Raw genomic sequence first — 22683 nt, 5'->3', positions numbered from 1 at the left:
CCATCTCCCTGGAGAACGGCAACTACTCATTGCTGTCTGGAAACCCTTTAAAGCAGTCTCTTCTCCTACCATTGCACGGTGGGTTAGATAGGTTATGCAGGAAGCTGGAATTGATCTCAGAATTTTCGGAGCTGATTCGACCAGAGGCGCTATGGCCTCTAAGGCTTTTGGCTTGGGCTCCCGTTTGGAGGATATCCTAAACGCGGCGGACTGGTCATCAGACTCCCCCTTTAAGATGTTTTACTTCAAACCCTTGCTTAACATGGCACAATTGGTGGTGGACAAGCTTTACTCTAGCATAATCCTCACCTCCAGTCCTGCCATAGAATGAAAAATTTCCTAGCTATCGTAACAGAAAGTTTCAATTCTATTAAGCACTCGGAGGCGAGGATTATCCCAGCCTAGGGAGTTTCCAGTGAAATTCGCTCTCCCCTTACTAAAATAAGTAACCTACACATTGTCTGATGTTTAATGCTCAAATTATCTATATATTTTATCTGATGTTCAATATTCTTAAAGTAAGGTCTTTAATTATCTCAAAGTATATATCTGTCCACAGGTTGTGTATCAGTATCAAACCTTTGGTGGTGACAATTGTCCTTCTTGTTGTAGGTGTCGATTCTAACAAACAGGATTCTTGAAGAGGGTCTTTTGGCTGTCTTCACGCTTCGAAAGAGGACAAGGACACAGAGAGAAAGGACTATATGGAACAGGCTCTATGCTGACTTATGGGCATTGGTGTTCTCATTGGTTGTTTAGACTACCTTTGTTTCCCGAAGTATCATGGGAGAAGTAGTTTGTTGAGTTTTACATTTCTGCTGTTGTAATAAAGAGTGAAGCTGCAAGGCATAATCCTTGCCTCCGAGTCCTTAATAGAATTGAAACTTTCCGTTACGATAGCTAGGAAGTTTTTCATTCTCTTTAGCTCCTTTGTGGAGGCTACAATTTGTCTACTTCTTAAGAAAGATCTATATTTGACTAAATGTAAGAATTGCAGACCTATTTAATTCATTTAAACTAATCTCCTCTGCTCTTTGATATATTCCTGGAACCATTCGTTCACCAACTAAGGACTTCAGATAATTTCTCCAGATTTAAAATTAAGGATATTCACTTTAAATACACTGCCCATGCAGATGATATTCTTCTATTTTTGTCACATCCATAATGTTCCTCCACATAAACCCAGTTTCCAGTTTGGATCACTCAGCCTTCTGTGTGTTCTTGTGTGGAAGTGGATAGAATGCTGCCTGATCTAAAATCTAGATTCAAATGTGCTCCTTATATCCTTTACCACACTTGCTTCAGAGAGGATTATTCCACTCTCACTGTTCCTGTCTCGTAAAAGTCCCTACTACTTTAAGGCCCTGCTCCAATTTATCTGAAGACACTACTCTCTATGGTTTATGCAAATATCGAGAACCAAAATATTGTTTAGGTAAATTTATATACAGGTAAATATAGGTTTTTGTTTTTTAGTTAAAGAATCTTATTTAGAAAACAATACTGAATATAATATAACATTGCAATGTATACAAGTGATTTTATTGAAATAAAACACTTCTAAAAGTTATGCAAATCACAAAATGTTGGCATGTGAGCAAGGTAAAACAATGCAACATCTAAGTAAAAGAGATTTGAGTAAAGAAAAGAAAAGACAGAAGCAGAAGAGAGAAATAGTGAGGAGAAAAGTGAATAATAATTAGGATGAGTCAATTTATTACCATATGAATGATACATAAGTGGAGAACATTAAATAAAGCAGAAGAAGCAGCAAATACTACAAGATTAAACATTAAATACAATAGTAGAATTAATTGAGTTGAAGTGAGAGGTAGCATCATTCCTAGCACTATGGAACAAATAAGACATAAGGGGCATCCATAACCAATTAAGTTTGGCTGATAACTGGAATGAGCTGAGATTATACCTATCTAGTCTGTGGTGATAGGTATCATACTAAATTCCACCCGCTTTTTAGTTGATATTGTCTATAGACTTCCGATTGGAAGTGATAACATGAATTGTAATTGAAATTAGAAGATGCATACATTTCCTAAACTTTCTGTTAGAAGACTAGACATCATGCAGGCTACAGTGGTGTAACGAACACCCCAGCTGCCCCCGCAGTGCGGGGGGCACTCATCAATATATGAAGGTGGCTCCTCCATGTGGGTGGAGGAGCGTCGCCCCACTGCCTTCTCGCAGTGCGAGAAGCAGAAACATACAATTGTATTATAAATACCGCGCAAGCCTCCCCCTCACCCATGAGTCATTTGGCCGCAACTGGAAGGTGGACCCTGTTGGCTTGTTTGTCCAGGGTGGGTGTCTCTGGTGAAGCAGATGCAGTTTGCAGCCTGCTTTGAGCTGCTCTAAGCTGACTCGGGCTGACTCAGGAGTGAAGAGCAACAAAATAGCAACTTTTGTTTCTCTTTTACTTAGAGCCTGCCAGGCCCCTTATAAGAGAAGATAACCTCCCTCCATTGCCCTCATAGAAAGTATCTTCCATAGAGCACTGCTTGTCTGAGAGGGGAAGAGGTGGCACAAAACATATTGGGGCAGAAATAAGGTTGCTACACAAGAGATGAATATGGCCATCAGTTCAAACTTTGACATTCTGCAAAGGCCCCAACATGATTCTGAAATAGAACTTCATAAGAAATCATGTTATTCATTTCAATATGGCCTTTCTGTCTTTGTCATTGTCAATCAGGGGTCACCAGGGCAGCTGTAGAACACATTTAAAGTGTTTTCTTCTTACATTACCTGTTTAAAGTATGAACTAATAATGGGAAAGAATACCAATCTGAATTTTCTAACTGTTGTATGGGCCAAGACATTAAAATACCATGCATGCCCATCTAAAACCAGTTTGGTGGCAACCCTAGGAAGAGGATGAGTGCAACTCCAGAAACATAACCAGGACTCTGCTTAGGGGCAGTGGAGGGACAAAATATAGCTAAAATGTTGATTCAGTGGTGAAGGATGTGAAGGGGTGACTGCATATGAGGGAGTGCGGTAGGTGAGCGCTAAGGAAGTGGACCCCCCCCCCCCAAAACATTCTCCTACAACACCAGCATATTTTCTTAATGACTAGCACAGTTGTGCCTTGCATAGGGAACTTGTTTTGTTAATGGTCTGCTGTAAGAGGTCAGGGATAACATTTTATTTAATAGGTAAATGCTGGCATGGTGTTGTCTGCAAATGCAATAAGCCAAGGGGAGGCATTGCATGGGTCCATAATATATTTCAATCCATGCAGGTACATTGAAAAGGTAATTCAATTACAAGTATTTTAAATGTATTACCCAAATCAGCAATTACACAGATATCTTCACTAATTTCTATGTGCGTTTTTGTTGCATGTATTGCCTAGAATATCACTAGTGGAACTATCTTTAGCGTCCTCTGAAGTGAATTGTAGTGTGACACACTGACACACATTAGGCCACAGTTAAACTTTTGGGGGTACTTTAAGGGATAAAGTACCCCCAGCCGCACATTATAAGGATATTGTAACTCACAGAGTTCTATGACCATATAGCAGAACGAGGCCGAAGGTGACTTACAATATCCTTTTAATCTATGGCAGCGGGTACTTTAGTCCTTGTAATACATGGTTACACCATCACCTTTCCCACAAACCACTTAAATCATTGGTGTGTAGCCAGTGATGTAACAATAGCCCCCGCAGCACCAGTGGCGCGGGGGCCCCCCGAGCTCCAGGGTGCCCCCTCTGGCACTGTACACAAGCGGTGGGATTTCTGTCCTTAAAGCACCTGACTGGATCCAGAGCAAGGAGGCCACCTCTGTGAACGTTGCAGGCCCCCCTCAAGTTTTGTTATGCCACTGGCAGGCTACCCAAAAACAATAAATCTTGTGAAAGGAGCAAGTAAACCTGAGTGATAGTATTAATGCTTTCCCCCTCCATTGAAAAGAAAGTGGATAGAGCTTGGCAAGAAAAAACATATGAAAATATGTTCCTGGATGAGCATTATAACACAATCAAGTATCATTGTGTATGAGTTTAGCCTTGAAGAGATCAACAGGAGTATAAAAATGTATTTTATAGAATTTAAAGTTTGGGTGAGACAAGTGGTAAGTGCAGTGGAATGTATTTTGCGCCATCCACAAAGAGACCAGCCATACAAAGAATAAGTAAGTTTCCCATAATGTTTCTGTGGTTGTTTTGGCCTTATCTAGGTCTTGTAATCTAAGATGCTAATAGATGGTAGCAGCCTTAGAGTGTATGGACAGATCGATTGGGTAAGGAACTGATCCAAGATGGGAGGGTATGGGAGAGGAGTGTTGTGTGAAAGTTTCTTGTAGAAGGGCAGAGAGCTCATATTACTGGCTGTGCATGGTAAATGGGAGGTTTTTTAGGAAGATAACTCCGCAAATGAAAAGAAGAGAACCTGAATGATATAACTGTGAGATGAAGAGTAAACCTTTGTTCATCTATGCTTTCCATCTTAAAGTCTTTCTATTTTTCTTTAGCAGATTATTATGCCAAATAGGGTGGTTCAAGAACTTATTGATGGGAGTTAGAGGAGAAACTAGAAAAGGTTTCAATAAGATGGATGCATGGGACACCATAACAAGCAACCACATCTTAGGAGGGTTAGATATGAATAGAATATGTTTGTGTGAAAAGAGTGATAACATGGCAGTTTCCAGAGAGAACCACAGTTTGTGAGGAATATCAAGAGATTAGGTCAGATCACACTGTATTTGCTTAATGACAAATACCCTGTGATAGTTGATCAAATGGGGGGAAGTTGACACCACCTAAAATCTTAGAAAGTTTTAATTATTGCCAAGAGATTTGAGGTGTTTTCTTTTCCATAGAAATTTAGAAAATATCTTTTCATTAAAGGAAAGTAACCCTTTTGAGATCTGAATAGGTAACATCATGAGAAAAAAATTGATACTGGGAGGAGCATCATTTTAATGGAATCTAAACTACCCGCCAGGAAAGACAAGTGGAGACCATTTCTGAGAAAATTAATTAGGCTTAGCTGAAAGAACTCCTGAATTTGTTGTCAGTGTGTCCTTGAGAGTTGTACAAGTACAAAATACCTAAACTTTTGATTTTGGTGGAATTCCAGGATAGTCCTCCCTCTATAAAGGTTTTTTTTATTTGCAGAGTTTATATAGCGCGAACTTGACCCGCATCGAGTATCAGAGCGCTTTACATAGCACCAGTTACGTTACATGAGGACAAACATTAATTTTTGTTAGGCATGGGGAAATTAAGTGATTTGCCCAGAATCACAGGATGTTTAGCATCATTACCGTGATACGTGATTATTAAGTGGTATTACTACTGATTTGTCTGCGTTAAGTTTGTAGTCAGAGACAGCACCACCGAACTCCACTGGACCGACCAACGATGCATCCACTTCACCTTCCGGAAACCCACCACACACCACCACACTCAGCAGTTGCCCTGCCGCAGCTGGGGCAATATCACCGAGGACCAGCTAACGGCCACCCTCGCCCAGAGCCCATCCGCGGACCCGACCGACCCCGACGCCACAGCCCTTAGCCTCAGACAATGGATCAACAACTGCGCCAACACCCTCACCCCGCTCAAGAATCCCCTCAACACCCACACCAGCAAGAGAGCCAGCTGGTTCACAGAAGACCTCCAGGCCTCCAAGCAAACCTGCAGAAAACTAGAAAAAACTGGACCAGCAAAAGAACACCAGAAAGCTACTCAGCCCACAGGAACGCCACCCGCCAAAAGGACCGGCTTCAGGGACCGCATAGACAACAGCGCACACAACAGCAAAGAGCTCTTCAGCATCGTGAAGGAACTCTCCAACCCCAGCTCCAACACCAACAACATCCCACCGTCACAAGACCTGTGCGACTCACTAGCCACCCACCTTCTTCCATCGCAAGATCATAGACATCTACAACAACTTCAATGCCGTCACCACCCCGGCAACCACCGACATCCCCGCTCCCACGACCACCACCCGCACCAACCTCGTGCCCGCCTAGACCAACATCAACGATGACGACACCATCAAGATCATGAACACCGTCAACTCCGGATCCCCAGAAGACCCCTGCCCACACCACACCTTCAACAAAGCCAGCAGCATCGTCGCACCCCACCTCCAGAAAACCATCAACATCTCCTTTGAGACAGCAACCTTCCCAGAGAGCTGAAAGCACACAGAGATCAACGCCTTACTAAAGAAACCCAAGGCAGACCCCAAGGAAATCAAGAAGTTCCGGCCCATCTCCCTGCTCCCGTTCCCGGCGAAGGTCATCAACAAACAACTGACCAACTTCCGCGAAGAGAACAACATCCTGGATCCGTCCCAGTCCAGGTACTGCAGCAACCACAGCACCGAAACTGCCCTCATCGCCGCCACTGGCGACATCAGGATACTGCTCGACAATGGACAAAAATCTGCCCTTATCCTCCTGGACCTGTCAGCCGCATTCGACACAGTCTGCCACTGCACACTAAGAGCACGTCTCCACAACGCCGGAATCCAAGAGAAGGTCCTGGACTAGACCACCTCCTTCCTCTCTGGGAGAACCCAGAGTGTCCTCCTCCCTCCCTTCCACTCCGAAGCCACCGAGATCATCTGTGGCGTACCCCAAGGCTCATCCCTCAGCCCAACGCTGTTCAACGTCTACATGGCACCACTCACCCACGTCACCCGACAGCACGACCTCAACATTATCTCCTATGCCGACGACACCCAGCTTATCCTCTCGCTCACCAAGGACCGCCACGCCGCCAAAACAAACCTCCATGAAAGAATGAAGGCCATCGGCGACTGAATGAGGAACAGCCGTCTGAAACTGAACTCGGACAAGATGGAGGTCCTCATTCTCAGTTCCACCCCCTCAGCCTGGGACGACTCCTAGTGGCCGACGGCACCAGGAGCACCCCCGACACCCACCGACCACGCACAAAACCTGGCGATAATCCTCAACTCAACACTCTCCTTGACAAAGCAGGTCAACGCCGTCTCCTGCTCCTGCTTCAAACACCCTTCACGTGCTTCGCAGGATCTTCAAGTGGATCCCCACCAAAACTAGAAGGACAGTCACCCAGGCCCTTGTCAGCAGCAAACTGGACTACGGCAACGCAGGAGCCCCGGCCAAACTCCTGAAACATCTCCAATGCATCCAAAATGTCTACACACTTCTGATCCTCGACATCCGCTGCCCCAGCAACATCACACCCCACCTGAAAGATCTGCACTGGCTCCCCATCAACAAGAGGATAACCTTCAAGCTCCTCACCCACGCACACAAAGCACTCCACGACACCGGACCAGCGTACCTCAACAGCCGACTCAGCCTCTACACCCCTGCCCGCCAGCTCCGCTCCGCAGACCACGCCCTCGCCACCATCCCCCGCTTCCGAAGAGTGACAGCCGGTGGCAGATCATTCTCCCACCTCACCACCAAGACGTGAAACACCCTCCCCATCCACCTACAACAGACCGAAGACCTCCTAACCTTCAGGAGACTCCTCAAGACCTGGCTCGTCGATCAGTAGCAGCTTCCCCCCCCCCCAGCACTTTGAGACCCTCACGGGTATGTAGTGCGCTTTACAAATGCTATGATTGATTGATTGATTGATTGAGTAAAGGTTGAGTTATTGAAAGGAAGCAGGAAGAGGAACATTATGGATGTGGCAAAAATAGAAGAATATCATCTGCATGGGCAGTGTATTTGTAGTGAATATCCTTAATTTTAAATCTGGAGAAATTATCTGAAGTCCTTAGTTGGTGAACGAATGGTTCCAGGAATAAATCAAAGAGCAGAGGAGATTAGTTTAAATGAATTAAATAGGTCTGCAATTCTTACATTTATTCAAAACTTAAGAAGTAGACAAATTGTAGCCTCCACAAAGGAGCTAAAGAGAATGAAAAACTTCCTAGCTATCGTAACGGAAAGTTTCAATTCTATTAAGGACTCGGAGGCGAGGATTATGCCTTGTTGCTTCACTCTTTATTACAACAGCAGCAATGTAAAACTCAACAAACTACTTCTCCCATGATACATCGGGAAACAAAGGTAATTTAAACAACCAATGAGAACACCAATGCCACAAATCAGCATAGAGCCTTTTCCATATTGTCCCTTCTCTCTGTGTCCTTGTCCTCTTTCGAAGCGCGAAGACAGCCAAAAGATCCTCTTCAAGATTCCTGTTTGTTAGAATCAACACCTACAACAAGAAGGACAATTGTCACCACCAAAGGTTTGATACTGATACACAACCTGTGGATAGATATATACTTTGAGATAATTAAAGATCTTACTTCAAGAATATTGAACAGATAAAATATTTAGATAATTTGAGCATTAAACATCAGACAATGTGTAGGTTACTTATTTTAGTACGGGCAGGGCCAATTTCACTGGAAACTCCCTAGGGTGGGATAATCCTCGCCTCCGGGTGCTTAATAGAATTGAAACTTTCCGTTACGATAGCTAGTAAATTTTTCATTCTATGGCAGGACTTGAGGTGGGGATTATGCTAGTTTAAAGCTTGTCCACCACCAATTGCGCACAGGTTTGAAGTAAAACTCTGATGACCAATCTGCCGCGTTTAGGATATCCTCCAAATGGGAGCCCAAGCCAAAAGCCTTAGAGGCCATAGCGCCTCTGGTCGAATCAGTTCCAAAAATTCTGGATCAATTCCGGCTTCCTGCATTACCCATCTAACCCACCGTTCAATGGTGGGAGAAGAGACTGCTTTAAAGGGTTTCCGGACAGCAATGAGTAGTTGCCGTTCTCCAGGGGGACAGAATTCCTCCATCATCTCCTCATAAGCCTTGAGGCATCGCACCACACATAGTTTAGGGACTTCTGCAAAATTTGGATAAGAAATTACTCTTGTATGGCATTTTGTTCTCCGGTGCAAAGTGAATGAGACACCAGCTGTTGTAAACATCTGACCAGTGACATCTAGTGCCCTTACGCCATAGACTCGATGACAAGAAACTAGACAAAGTGGCATAGCCAACTTGGCTGACAGCTTGGTCCTGGAAAGGTACCGGTTTGGTTGCCATGAGAGAAAATGGATAAGATCCTGATTAACATCCAAAAGAGAGGAATAACGAGGTTCCGGGGGCAGAAATAATCTGATACCCCAAAGCAATCTACAGATGAGTGGATGCTCACCCACCGCAGCATTATTAACTGGGACATGGACGGCTGAAATGACCGATCGGAAAGTATTGATAGACCTATAGGCCAATCCTCTCTGAGTCAAATGAGCTAAAAAATTAAGAATATGGAGTACATCTGAGTCCAAGGAATTGAGATTCCTTTGCAGACACCAACTGAACCATCTGCCCCAAGCGGACTTGTACCTCTTGACCGTACTGTCTGCCCATGCTCTGGCCATAAGGCTCTCAGCTGTCTGTGAAAGGCCTGGGATTTCTCAGCGTGTCTGGAAATCCGCCACACCATGAGCCAAAGTGAATTCTCTTGAAGAAGAGGATGAGGAATCTGATCCGGACTCCTGAGGAGAGTTGGAAATTGGGGGAGTAGGATTGGAGAATCCCAACAAAGTTCCAGAAGAACTGAAAACCAGATTTGAGTCCTCCAAAGCGGGGTCACCAAGACCACATCCGCTTCCTGCCTCCTGACCTGCGCGGTCACTCTTGTGATGGGGGAAACGCATACCCTATCTCCAAACACCAGTCTTGAAGGAACGCGTCCGTGGCCAAAGCCAGAGGGTCCTGCCTCCAAATGAAGAAGCGAGGCAGCTGATGATCTAGCCTAGAGGCAAACAGTTCTATTGTAAAAGGACCCCAGTGAGAATTGAGGGTTGCAAACACCTCTGATTACAGCTTCCAAAGGCTGGCATCCTTGAGATTGCGAGATTGAAAGTCTGCTTCCTGATTGTTGCAGCCCGGTAAATATTCGGCCGTGACCAAGACCCCCGCGTCCTGGTCCATCCGGGGATTTAAAGGAAACGAAGCACGGGACCCTATGTCACTGTAGAAGTGACAACATTACCATTTTTCCATCTGGATCTTCATGGCTCTGAGAAGGTTGTAGAGAGCACTATACGAGGAATGGAATCAAGATTCAAAAGATGGGTGGACAATTTTAATATATTTTTATAAGGATATTTGTATATTTATATATATAGAGATGAAATTTGCCTGGCTTTAGTTGGTTTAGTAAATACAAAGTAGCGCAACACAGTGCATAGCTCTGGATTGTGTTGCCTTGCATTGGGAAGGCATTCTATGGGTGGAGCACGGAGGTTCCCATGCACCCACCCTTGAATTTACTAAAGCTAGTAAACCTGGGAATGCATCAAAAATGCTACACCTTTTCCAGTGAGGCAGAATGAGGCGAAATATGTTTATTTATCCTTGTAACCTTCTCTTTCTAGTGTGCTGCATTCTTTAGGTCCACCCTGTCTCTGAAATAGCATCCTCAGTTAATCTGAATAACCTTGGACTGACTTTACTGAAACTTCTCTCATACAACAAATAAACCACAGGCTTGGATCTGTCACAAAAAAATGGATTCTCCAAAATTAAGAAGAAAAATAATTTGCTGCTTAAACACAGGCCAATGATTCTCTCGCTATTGTGCAAAATGTCTATACCAACTTTGATAAACATCTGGAAGCAAATGCAATAGTGTGCTCTTTAACTCCAACAATTTGAATGAGGAGGGCCCTTAAGCCCTCAGCATTGGCATCAACAGTGACTGTAGAGTCAACATCATCCCTAAAGGCAAGGAGAACTGGGACATCAATAATTGTAGGTTTTAGGTGTTCAAAAGTACAATTCCCTTTGTCTGCTTCCCATTTGCACTTCACTCCACTTCTTAGCATCCTCCTTAGAGGTGCCGTCTGAAGGACAAATCGTCTACAAATCAGGAACAGTACTCACACAAATCAAGGAAGGGGCATATCTGTATCTCAGGGAGGAGCACTAATCCTTATGCCTTCTATCAAGTTTTCCTTAGGTCTGAACCCCTCAGAAAAATATGATGATCCTCTACCTCCTCTACCAAAAACTGACATTTCTTTTTAACAGTAATACCCCTGTATAAATATCCAACACCTTTTCCAAAACAATTAAATGATTATGCACATTGCTGGAAAAAACAAGATTGTAACCTTGATAGGGCAAAACATTTCCCAACTCCCCAAACAAATCGTACATCAATTTCTGAAAAACAGACGCGGCTGAGTCAGAGGCAGACAGCATGCCCAGAAACGTAAAGAGACCAAACGGGGCATTAACAGTGGTCAAAGATCTAGAATTTCCGACTTGGTGGTATGCAGCTCTCAAGTCTATGGTGGAAAATACCTTAGCCGCACCCAACTGTGCAACTATTTCTTGGATTTTGGGTAGGGATAAACAATCCACAAGAATATGTTTATTTAATGATCTAAGGTCCACACATGGGGCCGATTAGGATGGCGGACGGACTTGCGTCCGTCCGCCACCCTTGAGGAGGAGGGAACGTCCGCAGGGGCTGCGGCGTTCCCTCCGTGCTGATTAGGATGTGACCGCCAGGGTGGCGGTCACATCCTCTATATTTAACATTGCGGCGGGTGCAGCTTCAAGCTGCACCCGCCGCAATGTTAAAAAATTTAAAAAAATGTTAAAAAAGCATGTTTTACATTTACATGCACAAAGCGGCCGGCACCGCACGGTGCCTGCTGCTTTGTGCACGCAAATGCAGGGGGGTACCATAGGTACCCCCAATGTGCACCCCCCACCCCCCATTCACCCAGGGGGCCCGCAACGGGCCCCCAAAGTGAATGTCCGTATGCTTTTCCATGGCGGAAAAGCCGCCGTGGAAAAGCATGTATTCACGAACATCCTAATATGGCGGACGGTGTCTCATAGACACCGCCTGCCATGTTATAGCATGTATAGCTTTTCCGCCACGGTCGGAAGCCGACCGCGGCTGAAAAGCGGCGGACGGAATTCCAGACCCACCAGCCATCCTAATTTGGCGGTGGGTCTTTGGAGGCTCCGCAGCGGTTTTTCCGCATCCTCCAGGCCGGCGGACACTTCCGCCGGCCCGGAGGATGCGGAAAAACCGCCATCCTAATCGGCCCCTATAATCTTAAATCTCCCATCTTTTTTTTTTTTTTTTTTTAGTAACGACCATAGGAAAAATCCATTTTGAGGAATCCACAGGATCTATACATTTTTTATTACAAAGCAGATTCAAGTGTCCTTTCTGTTCCTTCCTGATACGGAATGGCACATTCTGTACTTTGTGCACCTCAGTAATGGCACCCTCCTTTTATATACATAACTCTTCACCATCCCCAGTTTGTCCTCAAATAAGGGCTGATGTTTCTTCAACAACTGCCCTGAAGAATCCTTCTGAGGATATCATACATCATCAGTGATATGGACATGCCATACCAGTCTCAATGCTATTCCAAAACCACCTTGATCTCTCTACCCCACAGTATTAGAATGCTTATATTAGGAGGAGAAAGTTTCTCTTAAAATACAAGTCTTTTCTTATTACGGTGACAGGAGAGTATGAACTTCCTGTCATTTCATGTTCAACATTGCCCATCCTTATAGAACACACAGGATCCCCCCTTTACTAGAGTTTTAAGAGTTCACACTTTTATCAGACAACACTACTCTGCTTGCACTCTCAACACTTTTGACACACAATGGTATTTCACCATCAACTACTCAACTAATGGATCATTGACCTTAGGAGGGAAGTAAAATAATTGCCCAAGTTAGATGAAATGTCCAAGTCCTGATTCCTGACTCCAATGCTCAGAACCTGAAGACTGGCAAAGCAGTACTGAAAGGTGATTCAAGAAGCGGTGTGAGTATCAATAGGGTTGTGAAATGTTGTTAATATGATAGCATGTATTTTTGAAGTGTTGAAAATATTAAGTTTTTTTTATTGTTTGTGAAATTTTGCTAATTTTGAATTGATGGTGTTATTGATTATATTGGTAATTTCATAGGACATGATTTTTTTGGGGTTATTGATTACATGTTTTAACTCTTCATGTTAAGTATGTGTCTTGTTCTATGTAGTCTGGAAACACAGGTATGCACACCTGTGGGAGAATCCCCGGGAAGGAATAGCGGGTGGTAAATTGAAGCCACACTGCACTGAGGTTACTCGTCTGTTGGAATAACACTGAGAAGCTAGGTAGGGCTGGCAGTGTTAAATTAAGGACTATTTTCTGTGTAAAAGTGTGATTGATTGATAGCAAAGAGTTCGCTGCTAGAATTTGGTGTGATATCACCTAGAAAGGGTCACACTGAAGGAGTAGCAGGTTCTTCTGAGCTTGAGTGACAGCAAAGAGTTCGCTGGTGAAACTTTGGTCTGATATCACCTAGAAAGGGTCACACCGAAGGAGTAGCAGGCAAAGAGTGACACCAAGACTGCAATAAATGGAAATGTGTGTAAACTGTAGCAGCCTCAAATGAAAATAAGCCAATCCGGTGCATCGTCGTTGGGTGACAACCACCAATAGCAATCAGGAAACAAGTCAAACAGCAAGAAAATATTTGTTTCCTTTTTTTTACTTCAGCAGTAGAGCCATAACCATGAAAGTATATCCAAAGCAAAGAATGCACTCCCACTAAGAGATCTTGACTGTGCGCCAGCAGAGGGTGTCTTCTTCGGAAAGAATAATGGCACGCGAGTTGCTGAGTGGTGAGTAAATGGACTCTGAATGTTTTATCATGCTCCACTGCTCAGCTCCACAATGCTTGTGAGGTAGAGCTTGTTTGTGCTGGGTCACCTGTAGGGAAAGTAATGGCGCTCGAGAGCACAGGTTAAATGGACACCCTATGATTCTCTGTCACAGCATCACTGAGTAGCCAGCTCATGGATAAGGGGAGACTGGGAGGCGAAACGTAGTAGGCAGAAAGCAAAGCTCACCTGGGCTACATCTGACAATTTAATAATGCGAGTAACTGGCCAAGGGTCGTCATGTGCTGCATGTGCTGTACTTGGTTTTTACTGATTGAATAAATGTTGACGAATTTAACTTGACTTGATTCGTTTCTCTACTACACGCAACATAAATTTGCGACAATGAACCCTGGACCCTGCCTACAAGAACAGCACCTTTCAAGTTTTCTACTCAGCATTGTAGTCCTTGGCACTGAAGGGAAATACTTTTTATGCAGAAGTCCTCCTTGTGTAAGAACACAATGCCATCACTCACAGTGAAGATAGCCAGTGGCCAAAGTGGAGTCACAAGTTGCTCCATGCTGTATGATGTAATGGTGGAAGAAAATGTGAATGACACAACAACAGACCAAAGGATAAAGAGGCCTGGCTGAAAGCTCCAACAATTTGAATGACACTCCATTAGATTAATGGACAAAGATGGCTAGCTGAAAGAAACTAAAATTACGTATACTATATATATAGTTTTAGTAAAATCTAAAGGTGTTGGCAAACACCACTCCGAATAAATGACATAACACAACTACCATATTGATCTTTCATGCATGTGAGGCAGCAGAAAGACAGTCAATGGGTGGTGGTAAAAAAAAACAATTCCTACTTTAAAACTGCAAACAGTCAATCAATCAATCAGGATTTATGAAGTGCGGCACATCACCCATGAGGGTCTTAAGGTGCTGGAGTTGTTAGCTACTTTGTGGAGAAATCAGTAAAAACAAGGGAAAAGCTGGAGAAATCACTCAGAAAAATTAGGCGAAGGAATGAGAATGCAGTAAAACGAAATGAGGGAAAAGCTGGAGAAAGCACTCAGAAGAAACGGGAGGAGAAGGAGAAAGCAGTAAAATATTAGGCAAAATAAGGAGAAAACAATCAGAAAAAGGGTGAAAAGGAAAAAGAAAGCAGTTAAAAGTGAGGGAAAAGCAGGAAAAAGCACTCAAAAAAATGGGGAGGAAGAAGAGCGTTGCAGCATCACAGTAGACAGCCGCGGCCGGTAGTGGGAGTACTGGCCGGGCGGTGACGTGGGGAGGGGGAGGGGCAGGGTGGGGGGTAGTAATGTATGGATTACAGACTATAACAGGTAAGTAAACATATAAATAAATAAAACTAATTTTGTTTTGTGCACTGCATCGCATTTTGTGATGCAGTGCAAGCAATGAAATTCGTTTTATTTATTACGGACGGGACCATACACCGAAACGCGCGTAGGCGCTCTTTCCTATTTAGGAACCCTCAGAACCTACCCGGACCTCGAACCATCGGTCCCCACGTTATCAACAACCATCATCGCTTGGTGCTGTTTGATCGGAGAATGAATGCTGTATGAATGTTGTTGATATGCTAGAGCGGAATCTGAACCACCATTTACTTATTTTTATTATATTGTCTATTTATTTCGGTGTAGGTTAATTCTCGAAACATATTTATGTATTAGTAAAAAAAGCAATCCCTTAAATAAATTCATTCCTGAAAAATAAATTTTGATACTAAATGAATAAACCTGTTTGTGTGGTGTAATTTGCCTGGGCTTAGGTGTCTCTGTAGTAATATATTTGGACCTCTCCTAGGCCTTTTTGTTCAAATCCATAGGGCAGGTACCCGTTCTGCTTTGGATGTTTCTTTCCCCGTCTACCTGCCTTAGATCGATGTGGGGTCCCCCTCTGTATTGAAGAAAAAAGTAGTCTCTCTCTCTACGTATGAATGTGAAATCAACAGTCAGGGAACCAAGGGGGTCCCTTTTCGGAACTAGGAAGCCTCACACAACTAGTTAGCTGGATGACTGGTTTCATCCAGCACAATGGTTGTCTTGCCTCATCACCGGCTTCCTGCTCCAACGTCAAGCCGGCGCTGCAATGCCTGACGGGTAACACAAGGTGCTACACTTTTATGGAGATCTTTTGTTCCTTGCCGTAGTTGAGTGCGTGTGAGGGGCCTAGGAAGGTGAAGTAGTGAGCAAGGGAAAGTGTGTTTAAAAAGGTTAGTTTAGTCCACTAAGACAACTTTATTCACGTGGCTAACTGCCTAGTTAAAAGAGTGAAAGGAGGGGTACCGAGAACCAAGGTTAAGGTAGTATGGCCTCGTTCAACCCTCGCCTGTGGTCAACATGTTTCATGCCCTATAGGCAATTCTTCAGGACCTAATTGTGCTCATAAACTTATAAGGGGCCCAGATTGGGCTACAGTGTATACAATATACAACCTGGTGGGTCAGTAACCAGAGCAGGCAGATGGTCCTGCGTGAGAGTCAGACCCTAATAAACCATAGGAAAATCCCCGCAGACTGTTCTTGTGGGACCTATGCTTCTAGGTGATTGCCTGGTCAGCGCGAGGTCAATGCCTCTAGGAACCTACCCCCACACTCCGGCGTGTCACGGCACCATATCTATTTCATGGTTCTGGAAGTCAGAAGGGAAAATAAAAACTGTGTTAGTAATAAAGCAGACATTAGTGCATGTCTGCACTATCTGATCAGAATGAGTAAAGGTGAGCTGAATAGAAGAAGCCCTTGAACTCTACGCCAAACCTTGACATCCTCTTGTTCAATCCATACATTACTACACATATCAGTGGCGGCTCCTCCGCTAAGGCGGAGAAGCGTCGCCTCACTGCTTTTTGCTGTGTAAAAAAAGGAAAAATAAAATGATAGTATCCTGAGGTTATTATCATTTTATTTTTCCCCGTTATGGCATCTTTGTGGGGCGGGGATGCTTTCAGAGCAGGGGTATGAGTGGTTTGCACTCCCTATGTGAACATGAGTGCTTGACCATCCCTCTTGGGCTGCCCAAAACAGACATGCACTTATACTGTGTTCTCCATGCAGTCTGTATGGAGCACATGCCCACCCCTCCAGCCCCTAGCTGAGCATCATGTCACGGCGCTCAGACGAATCAGAATGCTGCATTGCAGTGTTGTGATTGGCTGCAGGCAACCTGGGAGCCCTGGTAGTTCCTCCTTCCTTCCTCCCCCCCCAAGAAGCCAGGAAGAGGACGGAAGAGAGTTGGCGGCAGGCCAGGAGGTAAGTGATTTTCATTAACCTATTCTCCCACCCCACTACTGCTAACAGGTAGCAGTCACACGCTGACACATACAATAGAAAGGTCACAAGTGCTGCCTTTGACCATTCATATTTAAGTTTCAACAGTGTTCACTTTTTTAAGAACACAACTTTAATAAATGGTATGAATTTAGTAACTGCACATTCCGTGCCTGAAACATTTGGGCTCATGTTGTTCTCTGAGATGTACTAACAAGATTTCCCTGCATGAGGATCAGGAGAAACTGATTGACACACTTTGCAGCCCAGAAGCCCTTACTCCACAGTAAACAACACTATAGAGCAAAGATGAAAAGACAAAAATCACATCAGACTGGTCTGGGAACATTGCTTTAGAGACATGAAGGTCATGAGGATCTAATGTTCTGCTCCTTACAGTGCAGAACATTATCCTTGCATGCCTTGACTTAGAAATGAGGTCCACTCATGTCACTGCATGTTTACAAAAATCAATTGCACTTGGAAACCCGAATTTCATGAGAAGATTTCTGAGTGACTGAGATATTGAGTTCCTTAAGATAGATCGTAGGAAATTCATTTAACATTAACTTGTGTCGATTTGTACAGTGTGGCATATCACTTGTTAGGCTATCCATGCTCTGGAGCTGGCAAATAAGCACAGGACTGAGAGGGTAGGGAACCAGCCCTGGAGAATTAGTTGAAGGGCCAGGTCTTCAGCTTCTTGTGGAATCTAAGAAGTGAGGGGGAGGCCCTGATGTGTAGAAGGAGGTCATTCCAGGTTTTGGGTGTGATGTAGGCGAATGCTAGACCTCTCATCCTGCTTTTGCAGATATGGGAAGAGGATGCGAATGAGAGAGAGGCTGAGTGCAGGTGTCCAGTGGGTTGATTAAAGTAAAGACGATTGTTAAGGTATATTTATACTATAATCGTTAAAGCCAATGGGGGTACCCCAGGTAATGAAGTCCAGTCAGTCTTGTTATTTCAAAAGCTTTAGTTGTACTTATTTTTCACCAATGAACATATATCTTTAATAACACATACTTCTCAGCCAACGTGTTTCGTTCCAAGCAGTAGGAACTTCATATGGGCTTGAAAAATGGTATTGATGGGTTCAATATTCACCCCAAAATAAATATTCTCAATCCATATTAGTGGGTTGGATGTTTCAGGCATTCCCAGGGTATCATCATGCCCATTTCCACATACCTTACTAAGTATCCTCTTCAGTCAGCGTCCCATCTCCTTGCACGCTCATGAGCTCCTCGGAGCGCAAAGTGTAGAAAACTCAGCAAACGGAGCAGAGTTCACTGCCCAGGCCTAGTCTCCATCTAGCTAAGCATGCAGAGTATATGGAAGGAAGGGGAGCTGACTTTGTTGACCTGTGCTGCCATGTTGAGTTTGTTGTCGAGGATGATTCCCAGGTTTCATGTATGGTTGATTGGTGTGGGTTCGAGATCTGGTGGCCACCAGGTGGAGTCCCAGAGGGAGTTCTTTTCCCTAAAGACCAACACTTCTGTCTTGGTCGGAATTGAGTTTCAAGCAATTGGCTTTCATTGAATATGTTATGTTGAACATGCAGTTGGAGAAGTTGGTTCTGGTGGTGTAGGATGAGTTGGGTTTCCTCAGCGTAGGATGTGATGGAGATGTCATGTGCTCTGATGATGTTAGCGAGCGGAGTCATGTAAATGTTTAACAGGTTGGGCTGAGCGATGAACCCTGGGGGACTCCACAGACCAGGTTCTTGGTTTCTGTCGCGTAGGTAGGTAGTCTGACTTGCTGTGTTGTGCCTGCCAGGAAGGAGCAAATCCAGTGAGGGCCGGTCCTTGGAGGGCTTTGTTGTGCAGTCTTCTTGAGGTACCAGAATCGATTCCTGATCACGTAGTATTGATAATCGATATGTTAGGATTAGCATGGTGTCACTAAACTCACACTGTAGACATGCATAATTAGTATTTACGGTATTTACTTTCACTTAGCTTCATGCCACGTTACGCTATATGAATACCATACTATGGCCTTCTTTAATATCGTACATGCACAGGCCTTATTCTCCCTTAGCTCTAAAAGCCCTGCTCCTGGGAAAGAAACCAACTGTTGCAGAAACTGCTGTTTCAGCTCGGTAGGCTCGGCAAGGTCGTAGTTAGCCGAGGAAGGGCCGATAAGCACATTCCGGGAGGGGTGCAGGGTGGTTTGTCTCTGAGAAGACAGAAGGGAGTCACCCGTCTGACCTTGCTGCCTGAGCGAAATCAGGAGCTCTTTGTGTGCCTTATATGGGTTTTCCTATTACTGTACTAGCTTGTACCAATTTGTATTTTTCCATGTTAGGCCATGCCGGTGCCAACGCAATTGTATATATGTGATGTGCTGACAATGTGCCAGCAGTCTTCTTGGCGGACCTTTTGGGTTAGGTCGCAAGGAGCTCCTCTGGCAGAGTTTTGTGTTTGTCTAATAAACGCTTGAACCTTCTACACTGCCGACCGACTGCTTATTGGTAATGGTAAGGGGACTTGGTAATGTAATGATTATTGTTGGGAGGGGATCATATAATTTTCGGTACTTCAGTTGGCGACTCCGCCGGGACTCCGCGTTGGGGTCGTCCCTGTGTAGCCACAGGCGACATCGAAAGGGGTCCTCTTGATCGGGAGAGTTGCAGACCAGACGCATAAGAAATTGGGGTTTTGCTCTGCCCTCCCGGTCCGGAGGGCTTCAGCTGCTAGTAACCCCACGCCGGAGTCCTTCGGGTGCAACCCGAGAACCTGCAGCGCTGATACTGGGCAAACGTCGGCAGTGAAGAACGTTCCGGCAAACCTGCGTGCACCAGGTGAGTGTTGTGTCTCGTTATATGTTGAATTGCATATGCAGATTTAAATAGCGGGATTTAAGCATTTGGTGGCCCATGGTCACGGAGGAACTCTGACTTTGCATTAGTTGTCACAGAGAGGATCTGGTCGGAGGTTCGACGGGGGCAGTGTGGAACTGCACGTGCGAACGCTCTGGGTACACTAAAGATAAGGATTATACGCCTAGGGGAACTGCGGTTCCTGCTCGGCCGGACTGTTCTCGGGAAAGCCGATGGTTGAGATTGGGTAGCACCCGGACAAATCTGGAGCGGCGCTGAAACGCGGGCTTAGCCAGAACAGTTCGGGAGGTGAACCATGAATGCTGTCGGATGGCCTGTAGACCGGTCTGTGGTTTAAAACCTGTGTAACTATCTTTAGGCAGTCTGAGGACGAGACTGTTGTTGGATGTGTTTTTTGCAGCCTTTTGAATAAATTAGCAGAAGAGTTCTCCACAAGTGGGAGCCGACGGGCTCCACTTTTTGATTGCAATTGCTGGAATTTATATGTTACGTTTTACGTTTGTCTGATGTATAAGGAAAATACGGATGTGAGGATGATGGGTGTCATGGCCATGAGAATGAAAGCACAAGGATAACGTGATATTTAAGTTCGTTGAATTTGTACTAACGGAGAAATTCCTTTTCAGCCAGAAACGAGATAATACGATATGCCGTGCCTTAGCAAATTGTGTTTTGGTTGTGTCCGTAGCGACGAGGGGAGGTTAGACGAGAGTCAGCCGAACCCACCAGAAGGGACACCTAGCCACTTTATGTATTGTAAGCATGGTATTGGCCCCCTCATCTTTAACTCTTTGTGGCATAAATACACTAAGGACAATATAGAATTGCAATGGCCAAAAACCGGGTCTTTCGATGAACAAAAACTGGCATATTTACAAGAACGTCTTTTTATTAAACGCAGCCGGCAGTCGATGTTCGACACCCTTAACAAATGGCAGAAAGAAGCAAAGAGACGACGCATTCGATCTGAAAAATTAATGAAGATAGAGCAGGGACAGACTATTACCCAGAAGGCTATCGCATATGATAAAAATAAGGTAGAACAAAATATTGAAATTGCAGACAGGCGGTTTAAACTTCAGGTAGACCAATGTTATGTAGCCAGAGAAGGGGCGGAAGATGAGATTGAGGAATTGTTAAATGCAAGGCCTCCCCCACCATATGCCCCGGAGCGTATATACCCTGCAATACCTGTCCAGCCAGAAGTTAGACCACGGGCATCTGCGCCCGAGGAACGGGGCTCCGTTACCCATGAACAAGATAACGGTGTTTCCTCTCCTCAAGGTGGGGCCTTGGTTACGCTTGTCCCCGAGTCTACACAACTGATCACATCCCCTCAGACGCACTTGAGTCTCCCTATGCCGGAGATATCCTCCCCCCGAGTTTGTATTACACCCAGGGGGTTTGACCCGACCCCGAGGGGAGCTGTAGGGGGCCTAGATAGCAAGCGTTTGTTCACTAGAGCATCTGTAGAATATGGCGAAAAAGAAGCATTAGGAGACCAGGCTATCAAGTGGGTACGGAATGAAGTATATACCCTGATTGACATATGGAGTACTGTGAAGGATTTAGAGCCGGTCATGCAACAACATGTGCTATACGAGATGTCCAATTCGCTCATTGGGTCTTGGGAAATAAACTTTAGGGACGGGACAGCCCCCCAGATCCTGTATACTATAAGAGATTGGGCCCATAAATTTAGCCTAACACCGGAAGAAGTATTTAAGAATGTAGACACTTTGGTACAATATCGCGATAGATTATTCTTGAAAAGTCCACAGTGGACTACGCAACACCCTATGCGAGAAGTACACCCAATCTATCATCCCGAAATCCCCGAACAACGAGATGGTAATCAGGCGATCATACGACAAGGGGTGGCGGCTCGGTTCCAGGAACAGTGGGTTTATACCCCATGGAAAAGAAGTGAAGTACTGGCGTTGAAATCTCAGCTGCCAGATCCCCGAAAGAATCCTACTGCGTACTACAAAGAATTGACCGAAGCAGCTGCGTCCGCTGTAATGACTTTAGCCGATGTTGAATTGTTCTTCGGACTACTAGTACCGGTTGATATATGGCGACAGGTGCACGATTCTAATCATGCTGAATTTGGTGGCACGTGGGAGGAGTTAAGGGGCTGGGACCAGGATCGCAAACCAGGGGACAAACCAAGAGTGGAAATAACTTCTCTTCCAGCGAAAATAATAACTTTTATGCATACTCTGATCCCACCCCGAAAAGTCGATTGGGATAAACTGTCCGCCTGTAGACAAAAGAAGGACGAAAGTGTGTCCGACTTCTTTACCAGGTTCGAAGAGGTTTTTATTGATTTTAGTGGGCAAGATTTGGCCACAGAAGGGGGCACAAGGTTGTTCGTTAACAGGTTCGTTACGAACCTGGCTCCGGAAATTTCAGCACGACTGGAGGCGGCAGAGAGTACCTGGACTACCTCTTCCCCGTCTGTAATCCTCAGCATGGCCCAGTACTACGAGCATAGAGAAAATGAAAATAAGGATAAGGTGGATAAAAAGGTTAAGGATCTGAAGACTCGAGTACTGTTACAGCAAGTGGTTCGAGGGCAAGGAGGAGGTAGAGGTGGTCGGGGCCCAATGACGAGAGGGGCGGGGACAGGAAGGGGTTCAGGAGGAGCCCCGTTAATCGGCATCAACCAGTGTTCCTATTGTAAAGAGGAGGGACACTGGAAGGCTCAGTGTCCATACTTGGCCGCCCAGAACGCAGCGATTCGCGGACGAGGTAGAGGACGAGGGGGCCCCGACCGAGGTGATATGCATAGAGACGAGCACAGAGACGTTCAACAAGACAGGTCAGAAAGGAATCATTTTGATAACCCCCAACGCAGACAATACTACCATGGT

Source organism: Lissotriton helveticus, chromosome 7, assembly GCF_964261635.1.
Source record: "Lissotriton helveticus chromosome 7, aLisHel1.1, whole genome shotgun sequence".
NCBI lineage: Eukaryota > Metazoa > Chordata > Amphibia > Caudata > Salamandridae > Lissotriton > Lissotriton helveticus.
This window is presented reverse-complemented; position numbering follows the sequence as displayed.